This window comes from Gastrolobium bilobum, unplaced genomic scaffold (genome assembly GCF_033153095.1).
Source record: "Gastrolobium bilobum isolate Gb01-03AN ecotype WA unplaced genomic scaffold, APGP_CSIRO_Gbil_v1 utg762, whole genome shotgun sequence".
Taxonomy (NCBI): Eukaryota; Viridiplantae; Streptophyta; class Magnoliopsida; order Fabales; family Fabaceae; genus Gastrolobium; species Gastrolobium bilobum.
This window is the reverse complement of record NW_026899802.1, coordinates 330,295-342,774: the sequence shown is the minus strand read 5'-3', so window position 1 is coordinate 342,774 and position 12,480 is coordinate 330,295. Positions and strand designations below refer to the sequence as shown.

At 30.5% G+C, this 12,480-nt stretch overlaps 1 long non-coding RNA gene across 1 annotated transcript; it reads right to left on the bottom strand.

The window, feature by feature from the left end:
- Positions 1-9,428: 9,428 nt before the first annotated feature.
- On the bottom strand, positions 9,429-12,082 carry LOC133293622 (uncharacterized). The gene is made up of 3 exons (XR_009749082.1): positions 11,730-12,082; positions 10,067-10,151; positions 9,429-9,587 (listed from the first exon to the last, which is right to left on the bottom strand). It is a non-coding gene; the product is annotated as an uncharacterized LOC133293622 (long non-coding RNA).
- Between the last annotated feature and the right edge of the window lie 398 nt (positions 12,083-12,480).

Genomic DNA, 12,480 nt, shown 5'->3' with positions numbered 1-12,480 from the left:
CAAAATCAAATTTTATTCAGTTTAGATTGGAGCAATTTTTGATTTTTCTAAAAGCATAAAATTTCGGTCATACAAATCACTAGCTATATCAAAATAAAGTCATTCAAAGTTACAAACTACTGAAAAATTCAAGTCTTCAAACTAAAAAAGTCTTAAAACTGATAAGTAGTTAAAATAAATTAATAAACAATATAAAACTAAAACAAGATAGTTTGCTATCAATAACATCTAATATTCTAAATCTACAAAACAACAAGATATCTATTCATCATCTTTCGAAAATAATAAATACATAATACATTAGATCAGTTTGGATTGGGTCGTTTTTCATCAACCAAACCGAAAATCGATCTAATTCAAATAAAATATGTGACTTTTTTTTCGATTGTCGATTTTTTCGTTCGATCACTGTAGTTTGAATCAGTTGATGAACACCCTTAATATTTGGTTTTCTATTTTTTTCTTATACTATTTTCTTCTTTTTGATTTAGATATGTTTTATCTTTTTTCCTATATTTTTACTTTTACTTTTTTCTATTACTCTTAAAAGAAATGGAAGAAAAATAAGACAAAACATAAATAAAAGAAATCAGTTTGTGAACTTTTTTTTTTTTTTTTTTTTTTATAACAAGTTTGTGAACTTTTAACATATTTGATACTCATTTCTTTTGTCCTCGATATATTTTTATTTTTTTTAATACATCTCAATCTATTTTTTTATTCAGATATATTTTATCTTTTTTATTTTTAGTCTTTTCTATAAGTATTATAAGTTTCCAACATATTTAGTTTTATTTTATTTTTTTGTCATAAATATATCCTTTTATTTCAAGAAGGGTAAAACAGGTAAAGTAGTTAATTTTATAACACTGTTAAGAATGGTCTTGGATGGAAAAAAATATAAGAAAATAAGTGATTTAAAAGAAGTATTGAGGTGCAAGTGATTCAAAGCAAATTATGTAGTTTTTATTACGTACTTTATAGTTATAAATTATGTAATGCAATACTATTTTTTAAGGGAAAATATCGAAATAAATCCTTAAAAAAATTATAAATTTCAATGTGATCGCGAATATATTAATTAATTGGTTGACAACTAATCAACAACTACAACAGCATGATTGCTGTTCATGTTTGAATCAGATTGAGTGGGCTTGCTTGTGCATTACTTCATCTCAAAAAATGAAAATAACGGTTCAGCGTGCACTGCTTATTATTGCAAATTGAGTTTGTGTGGAGTGATTTTACTTGTATAGGAGATGTCCAAAATCAACTAAAAATACTTCGTAGAAAAGGTGAAGGCGTGAAGCTGATACTTTGAACGGGTATCAATTCGATGTTTAAAGAGTATGAAAATACCAGGTGACAAAAAAAAATTAAAAAATGTCAGACTTTTTTTTTTTTTTTTTTTAAGTTGGATAACTGTCTATTTTCCGTTTTGCATGCATTTGTATGTTAATTTGGTGCAGATGCATGAATGAGGTTTTTTTTTTTTGAAAAAAATGTTGATACTTCATAAAAAATAAAAAACACTGTATGATTTTTTATTTTAAGCAATCAAAATTTATTCTAAATAATATAGCCAGCTGTAAAAAAATAATAAATACATGCAGTCACTATTTTATTCATAAAACCAAAAGCTAAATGAAAACTGATTTTTTTTTTTTGTTTTTTCAATATTGCCGAAACTCTGTCGGTTTTTACATAAATTTAACATTTTATACGATAAAATCATGTGAAGATAGAAATAAACATAAAGACATTAAAGAAGTGAGATTTTGTCAAATTTTATAAATTATATTAAATTTTTTGTATTTATTTGTCTTTAGATAATTTTGTTATCTAAATATTTTATATCAGATAGTCTATTTTTATTTTTCATTTCGTCCAACATCTTTTGAAAAACAATTATTTCATAAAAAAAAAGGCAAATATATTTCTGTTTGGTTAATATATACGAGGGAAAAATATTAGTATGGGTCTTGCTAACGACTGTTCCCGCACAAGCTAAGAAATTAAAAAAAGTAAAAATAAAAATATAACATTATATTTAGTACATTAAATATTATAAAAAATAGTTTACCAAAAAAAAAGATTAAAAAAATCCTTTATTTAATCCTTAACAAGAGTCTTTTTTTTTTTTTTTTTTTTGGAAATAATCATTAACAAAAGTCTTAAGAGTACTAGTAAACATTTGCCTTTTAGTAATGAAAATAGGTGCATGTAAAATCGGTGTTTTTATTTGAAATGCACATTTTATTAGCTTTAAGATACATTTTAAAAGTTAAACTAACATTTTATTATGTGAGTAACTTGATTTTATTATGTATCAAAAAAAAAAAAAACTTGATTTTACTAAATTCAAGCGTCACAGAGTTCAAATGCAACGTTGTTTATATAGCAACAAACGCACAATCCAGAAGATAAAAGGTCGGCTGCGGATAGTAACCAATAATATTAATTAATAACAGTATAGTATCTGGTTATAAATTAATTTTTTTTAAGCACATTGCAGCTGTACTAATTATTAAGCTTCTAACCGAATGATTCTCTCTCGTGATTGGATAGTATCACATCGAATCGGTTAGATGCTGGATTAATGGATTAATAGTGCAACCAATAAATTAGTAGTTCAAGCAATAAATTGAATTTATATAATAATAAAGTTTTATATTTGTTATGTTACATAATTTAAAAAATATATTTTTACACACATTCAAAAGGTAGGACTCACATAATTTTTTGATTCCATTGTCTCTCTCCTCTTGAATGTCTAATTAAGATTTTTGGTCATAAAACAAGACAAATATAAAACTCATAATAATATATAAATTAAATATATAATAAAAAAACATTATGACAGACAATTAGTCAAATTGTAAATAATATATACAAATCAATCATCAATCATGAATTCACGATGTCCAATATTCAATGCCCAAGAATGTAAATTTTCAAGGTATGGTAAACGGTTCATCGGTTTGGAATCCGGTTCTGGATTGAACCGTTTCGCTCCGATTTTTATAACACTTGGATATGGATATGTATGTAATCATGATGTAAAAGTCTCATCATAAAAGGTTGTGTCATAGCGTAGAAAATTCTAGACATAAATCTTACTTTTTCAACTTGACCATTCAACATTTTCTTATGAACCCCTAGCGTACGTCTTGGTTAATACTTAATAGTTGAATAGAATAGGGAGAAATTCCAAATCTCCAGAAGCCACCGCATGCGGTCAAATTAAAATTATATAAATCCCTTTTAAATGAATTCCACACCAGTGTCCTCCGCCCCCGGTACAGTTTTATTTATTTATTTTTAAATTCTTATGGCTAGCTCATAAGCGGTCAGAGAGGACATTTAATCACAAATCAATCAAGAATTAAAAACAAAATGATAAACTACAAACTAGAAAAATAAAATAAAAACAAAAGAAGCGGACAGAACAGAAAGAAGAGTTAATGGTTGGTTTCTTTAAAAAATATCACAAGAGAAGTGCCTAGTCACCCTAGTGTGAATCCAAGACAAAAAAGAGACATCATTGGATTGACTAATACCTAGTAAACTGCAAAAATATGAGGAAAGATTTAGCGCGTCGCATTCACATCACACGCGAAGGGTCTCTTGAAGCGTTCAACACGCTCCGCTGCAGCGGCACGGCACTCGCTAGTGTCCAGCCATCCGACATCCCGTTCTGGTTATAAGTTTCTCTTGCATACACTTTTACTTTATGTTCACGTGTGAATCAAAAGGTCTAGGAAAAAACAATTGTCTCATGTCATCACGATCACTTCTACTAAAATGGTACCACAAAATTTATTCTTGAAGGTGAAGTATATATTTATAAGGTATATGATTGAATTTAACAAGTCATCAAAATATTACCGTGGTTTATCACTCTTTTTCTTTTACCTATCACTACAAATTTTGACACCAACTTCCTATTAATGACAGTGGCTTAGTTTGAGGAACATGCAATATTCGAAGAGAATGTGTGGTTGTTGTATTGAGACTCTTGCAAGGGCCTCGTATTCTTTTAAAGCATGTATAGAAGACTTAAAATCCTATTGAAAACTTGTATTAAAAAAAAATCTATTGAAAACAAATTTAACGTGTTTAACTTCCCATTTTACTATATATTCTATATGAATCAAGATGTAGGAAAAAAAATTGTTTCAATGTCACCGCGAAGCCTTTTACGAAGAGTACTTAACCTGTAAGCGATTTTTCTTCCCTCTCATGACTCATCTCTCTTTATTCCTCCTTTTTCCTCGATTGCTCTCTTGTTCTCCTTTTTTTTCTTCTTATTTTTTTAGTGCACCCACTACAGTCCACCATGACTCCATTTCCAATTTAGCCTTAATTTGTTAGAGTTTTAATATAAAAACTATGAATGGACCTTCACTTACAAACTTAAGCTATTTGGTGAGATGGTTGCTTCATATGGTTAGTGATCATGAGATAACGAGTTCGATCTTCGTTGCCTCCATTAAATTTTTTAATGGAATTAAGTAAGCATAAGGTAGAATCAAAAAATGAGTCTGTACAATATTCACGCTTTTGAGTTGGATTGATTTTTTACAACCTTTGAGAATGGGTTTTTATAGAATGCTTGAGCCTTGATGCAAGGAGCCTTTGAAATGAACTACAATCTTGTACAATATTGTGCTCAGTGGTGCAATACCATGCATATCTGTTCACAAATCACTTTTTTCGTGGGGAAACATGCACAACGAAAAGTTATCAGAATTGATTTGGAATTCCCTAGCAAGGTGTGTTGTAACTCTTATGGACATTTGGTAAAAGAGATATACTTTTTACCCGGGGAAAAAAAATTCGTACATATGGTGGGAATTTTTTTTTTCCGAGTAAGTTACGAAAAAGGAATTTAGTAGATCCAAAAATTTTCTGAAAATGTTGGGTTAATTATACCAATGCTATGGAAAAATAAAAATAACATGTACCAGATGATATTTTCATTTGAGAATATGATGGGTAAAATGGAATGATGGAAAAAAAGTTTCATGGAATTATTTTCAGTTTTCTCGTATCAAACGTTGGAAACAAATTTGCCCCACCTCACTTTTTCAGAATTTTTAAGAAAATCTCTATACCAAACAACACCTTAATATCAATTTCAGTGGTGTATATCTCTAAATATATTGCTCATTCATATGTTCTTATGGCATTGTCTGCAACGTGCCACAATAACGAGCCACTAAAGAAGAAGAATAAAAAACAACAAAGGAATAAGAAAAATGTGGAAGAGAGGATGATCCCTTGACGGTTAACATGTGTCAATACCCATTCTTAGGGAATATGTCTATATATAGGAAGAAAGTAAAAGAGTAAGAAAAATAGCTTTTTGGTTTTATGATAGGAAAATTGTATGGCATTTTAAAGAAGGTAAAATTGTGTCATTTTAAGTGAAGAAAAAAATAGATCATATAAAAAAGAGAGTGGATAAAAAAATAAAAATGTAAGTTTCACCTCTTTATGAGAGTAAAATAACACAAGTTGTGTCATTTAAAAGGATAATTTTTTTTTTTTTTTTTGTGATATATGTATATGTGATTAATGATGCTTAGTTTGTGTGTGTTTATGGTATAAGAGTGGTTGGGATTGGCCCACTAAATAGGAGGGGAATTACATTGTAGTTAACTAGTTTCCATTCTTTCTTTTTTGGAAACAAACTAGTTTCTATTCTTAATATTACCTAAGGATGAAATTTTACTTACCTTCCATCTTTATTGCAAATAAAGGAGATACATCACTTCCATCCTGATCTCAATGGTTAAGCAAAGTCACCCAATACTCTGACTCGTTTAAGCCTACTTCTATATTTTTACTTTATATTTTTATGTCTTAAATTATGCGAAAGGATATACTTACAATCTAAAAGTTGTATAACCTTTTATCATCAAATTTTAACCGTTGATTTTCATCATTTTAACGGTTATAATTTTATTGGGTCATACTTATTAATTAATTATTAATTTATAATAAATTATAACCTGTAGATTGACAGAAATCAATGATTAAAATTTGGTGATAAGAGATTATAAATTTTTAGATTATAAGTATATCCCTCCTCTTAAATTATTACCTTATTGCAATTACCAGCTTATATTTATAAATTATATAAAAGAAAATCTGGACAGAAAGTAAAAAGATAAACGCATACATTCATAACTGAAACTTGAAATTAATATAAAAAAGTTAATGTTACTTACTATTAATATTATATGCATACTCATTAAATAAGTTTAAGGCAGCTTTTTGATATATTGTGCTGCTGGAACAATTATACAAATGCTCAATCATTCAATTTGATTATTGCTATTGTACTTGTAAAGAATAATTAATTTTAGAGAAAAATATTTCTGCAGTTAATGCAAATAAGTTATCTGCATTTATTTTCAAAACGACGTCGTTTTGGTATTGAAATCTTAAAAAATTATAAATATAAAGACTATAATAACCTTGAAATAAATTAAAGGGAAAAAGTATCTAATGTTACTTTAGATAACTTTATCTAATGTTCATCAAAACGACGTCGTTTTAGGGTTAAAAAATTTAAAAATTAGAATGATAAAGACTATTATAACCCTGAAATAACCTAAAATTACAAAAACACAATGATTTCCGCCCCAAAACGACGTCGTTTCGGTGAACATTAGATAAAGTTATCTAAAGTAACTTTAGAAAACACAAACCCTAAATTAAAATCACAAAAACACCATGATTTCTGCCCAAAACGACGTCGTATTAGACTTACTGCAGATAAGTTATCTGCAGTAACTGCAGAAAAAGCGAACCCTTAATTTTAACCAAAAATCTTAAAATGTTGGGAGATAATATTTTTAATGACTTTATATTATTCTCTAATATATATCACGCAAAAGTCATTTGGGCGTAGGTTGAAAATAACGGTTTATATCAAATGACAAACAAGTTTGCCTAGAGGGAAAAATACTTTGTGTATTATATTTAACAATATTTTATTTAAGTTGGTTTCAATAAATTCTTTTTAATTTCTTAGTCATATTTTAATTATAACATAACACTCATTTATATTTATATTCAAAATCTATTCATTGCCAATATAACTTACTACATATTATAAATATATTGAGTAAACTTGATTTAATGCCCATAATTATAGGAATTTTTTTGAAATAACCCATTTTGTTACTTATGTAAAGAATAAATTTAACCCAAAATCTTCATGCGTTGAGTGAGGTTACATTAATGATTTTATATATTTCTAATATGTCCTCTCACATTAGAGCTCATTGGGCTTGAAGGGTAGACAATGCACAAATCCACCTACTTGTATTAAGAAATTCCACAAATGAAAGTGGGGGCGGTGAGGATCAAACCCGGGCATGCATGAGACTCTAAAATCATGTAAAGAACCAATTTAATCCAAAATCATAAAGCATTGAATGAGATTACATTAATAATTATATATACATCTCTAAGAACTTTAAAAGTAAAATATTCAACTCAAAATTCAATCTGCGATTTAAAATAGTTTTTTTTTTTTGTTAATGTGTGATAGGTCTTTGTTACTCATTCTCTGAGCAAATTTTCAGTCTTTTCCTTAGCTTGGCCCCTGAATAGCTATTAGGTAGGGCCCACACTAACTCTTTGAAATCACACAAAATTGTGTTATTTTTTTTCTGAAATCTAAATTCATATCGACGAAGTTGTGTCATTAATTAGCTAAATCTATTTTTCAATCAGTTCTATCATTTCAAATTTTAAATTAGATTCAAATTTTATATATAAGTGATAAATTAAATCTTGTCCCTTTGAATAATAATAAACTAGTGTATTACCCGCGCGATACACGGAGAAAAAAATCAAAAATTTTATCGTCTGCCGTGGTTGGTTAATCGGAACAGTGACCAAAATGTCACTATTCACCAACTTTTTTACCTAAATGCCACGCGAATAGTGTTATTTCCCAATCTGCCACGAGGGCTAGTTCGCTACCCGGTGTAGCGAACTCGGTTTGCTGACATATCACGTTTCTAGTGGACACCAACTTGATTTTAACCAAGTTCACCTACATGGTAGACGACCTTCATTTTTTTTATTATTATTTTTTTTAAATTTGATACTTGTTATCCATTAAAAATGTGACACGTCAGCAAACCGAGTTCGCTACACAGGGTAGCGAACTTGCCCCCGTGGCATATTGGAAAATAACATTGTTCGCGTGGTATTTAGGTAAAAAAGTTGGTGAACAGTGGCATTTTGGTCAGTGTTCCTGGTTAATCGCACTGCAAACCTTATAATTACAAAAAAACTGTGTTGCTATTTTATTCTATATTTCAGATGGAAAAAACTACAGTATTGACACAGAACTTTACAAATATGAACCACAAACAAAGATCTGCTATTCAGAGAGATCAATTATTTTTGCATACTAAAATATCATAATTCTTATTTAATAAATTTAAATTTAATTCAAATATATATTATATTAGTAAATAAAGATTTTAATTTATACTAGGTACTATATGCATAATTCTACTTATACCTAAATTTGATATTTTATTTTATTCTGTATATAACATCTTGATAAGTGAATTGCTCTATATTATGGACAACTAACTAATTGTATATCATTTTAGCAATAGGCGAACAAAAACATGCATATCATATTGCAACTTGTAAAAAATATCCAAAGTGCAATTTTAAATTGTTCACCTTGAATAAAGCATCTTCAAACAAGATTTTAATAAAAAATAGTAGTGTTCTATTGCTCCGATATCTCTGCAACTCCATCGCACAACCATCTCAAGCCATTTACATTTGTGGCCAATGGAGAAACTTTGCCACTATACTCAATTATTAGGGTACTCAGGCCATAAGGTATCTTCCTCCTCTAACTTGTAACACCTCGTAGTACTCCGGTTATTAACATACATGATATTTAACATTCACAGCGGAAAACTTTATTTGAAAAGGAATAAAGCATCTTATAAAAATACGAGTAAACTTTTTCCAAAACATTTCATAAAAACATTTCTAAAAACGTTCACGTCAAATACTGCGAAAGCGTAAATCTGAATATACATCTACTAATTAATCCCATGAGCCAGTATTAGTGGCCACTGACCATCAAGATATGACATCAAGTGTCATTCCTGACGGAGTCTCACGGACAGCATAACGGTTGTATTTCGGATAACTAGAAACATGATTCCACACATACAGATAACATAATTAATACAACAATTTAAACAGATAGCTTGCAAGTCCCACACGGACTGCAATCCCCTTAATGGGTCAATACCACTAATAAGGCTCCATGCCCAAATTAACTGAATACATGCATCAAGTCTATATTAATTCGAAGTATAAAAGTATCTGTAAATAATCCATGGCTCTAAGAATACTATCATGAGCCTAAATAAATACATACAATAATCTCCATAAAATAATTAAGCATGTTAACAAGTCTACATGCCAACATCAAATCTAAACATAATATAAAATCATCAGCTGCATCATCAACTACTCCAATGCGGGGGCCTTGCCCCTAGAAGCATCACCACTACTCTGGGTACCTGAAATGATGTCCCCAAACGGGGTAAGATAACAACATCTCAGTAAGCTCAAGGTTCATAGAGGATCCTCTAACCCCTGAGTCCACTTCCTGCATAACAAGTCAGATATAAAGCATATAATACAGACATACAGCATAAACATAGCATCATCATATCATCCTTGTGTAACCCCAGGGTCAAAGCCATAGACGGTTACACATGTATGACTTCCAGGGTCAAGCCATAGACAGTCAACACAACCTCAGTATGAAATAGCTCCCAGAGTCAAGTCATAGGCAGCCTACATACCATGATCACTGGCCAGGATCCTCATAACATATATCATCAGTGCATCATAACATCAAGATCATATAACATCTATATGAATGTGAATGAATGCACATATACATCATATCATATACTTTCATACAATACAACCATAATGTCCACATCATGTTGGGGCCACAAGAGAGAGGAGTCAACTAGAACTAAGAGCTTACCTTAGGGAGCTTAGCACAAGCCCACACTCCAATATAATACGTATGCTCCAACAAAATCCTCAAGTGCACGGTTCTCTAGGCACACCTAGAGTAGGAACCATTCACATCATTAATTACATATTAATTAATCAAGTCACATCCACGACTTAATCATTTAATGATTCCACTTTTCATACTCATATGCCAATAATATGCCCATTACAAGCCTAGACCAATTATTACTTATTACATATTTTAGTGCATTATTACAAGCTACTTTAATCTTCAATTACTTACATAGCTTAGAATCACATGCAAGGCTCACTTAGATTATTTTCAACTCATCCCAGTCATATTTATGATTATTATAAGTTACTAAGGGTTCCCCTAAGCCCACTTAGCTTAAATATCACTTTTACGGTTTTTCCATAATTGTACATGCTTCTGTTTTCTAGTTACTGGGCGTGACTCACTTGTTATAAAATTCTCATCTTTTAGTATGTTAATCTAGACTCAATTACCTTTCCAACAAGGTATCATATGCCTCATTTGAAGTTTCCTAGCTCCGGTTATCACCATTTGAAGTTGGACAAACAAAACTGTTTGCCAACTCCGAACAGGGCCCTAAACATCCTTTACCATTTTTGCGATTATGGAAATTCTACTAAATCAATTGCTCTAAAATTTTTATGTAGACAACTAGACACCTTTATATTTAATTAGACATATTATGAGCCTAATTTGAGTAATAATTGAGGGAGAAAAATTTCATAGAAGTGTCAGCCATGTACAGCGCCCCTGCCCATGCCTCCCTGTGCAGTCCTCACTCAAACGAACATACAGAATGGAATATATCTTCAATTGATACCAAATTTTGACACCACGTAGATAACATCTCAATCTTCAATTTTATATAAGGCACATCCCTATATGACCTCTGTGGAGGGAGATATGCTCTCCCCAATTTTGCCTAAAAACTGGTTACTTAGCCTTAAATGTGTTTACTTAACAAACCTTAATTACTTTTGATTATAAATCCTAATTCACATTAATTCTTGAATTTTTCTATTATTAAGTCACATTATGTCATGATACTTAAATTTTACTAATTATTTAATTAGTGTACCTAGACCTTACTTTAGTCCAATTTTAGAGTTAAATCCTTGATTACTTTTGTTAATTAATCTCTACCCTTAATTAATCACCTAATTCATCATCTCCTTAATTTTAACACAACTAAACCCTTATGTACTTTATGGGGCAGATTTGATTAGCTATATTAATTAGGATTTTTAGCCATTATTAATCATGATTAGTGAGTTTTACTTAGAGTTAACCCACCTAGTTAATATTTCTAATCATTTTTCCACACTTAACAACTTAATCACATTTTTTTGTCATCCCTATATGACCTTACATGATATGGCTGAAATGTTCATGGTCCATTTTTGAGTTCATAGTCATCTTTTTACATGAACATCACTCAAAGGTCCAAATGTGCCACCTTTAGTCATCCAATCCATCATTCCATGGTTCCAAACACACACACACACTTAAGAATCATCATCAAACCATGACATTACGAAATTTTAAACAACATTCTCCTCATGAACATATCAAAACCAAGGCACTCAACAAGAAAAAGGGAGGCTTTTTGGTTCATATTTCCTAAGTGGGAGCTTACATCTTCAAGGTTTCTCCTTTAGCTCAAGTCTCCACCTTTTTCCACCAAGAACACACCTTTAGGCAAGCACACACCCAAAAATCAAAGGAAACAAGCAAGCAAGTGTGATTCTTCAAGAGAGCTCAAGAACACAACTCCATAGCCTTTGCTCTCCACAAAACCATGGCTGTTTGGGATGATAAGGGACACGAAATTTTTGATTCACACCATGAAAATGGTATGGTTGTGAAGAGGAGAGTGAGGGGAACAATCTTTGTGAAGGAAGTTTGATGGTTTAGAGAGATTTAGGTGAAGAAATCTTAGAGAGAAGTGAGAGAGTTTTCAAAATTTGAAACTTAGAGAGAGAAGGAGGTGAAGGGGCTGCTGATCAGAAATGGAAGGGAAGGAGAGGAGGGTGCCCTAATGAGGGGTGCCATGTCACTTAAGTGATATTCGTCCTTTAGTGAGACCCGGTGTAATTTTTAACTGATTCGTCGTCAAATTTTTACCCGAAAACTCTCAAGACTCTAAATTTAAGTACTTAACATTAATTTTGTCTAATTATCATGTTCATAACTTAAAAATTTGATTAGTAGATCACAGATCCACTAACAGTTGTTTAATTGCACTGTAGTCTTTACCGGTGTTCTTAACTGTACCCGGATTTCATAATCTTCTTAACTTTAACATTTTTGGTCTAATTATGACTTGTTAGGCATATATTGGTCTTTATTTCTATTTTCTTATCTTTTTCCTGTTCCGGGATTCTACC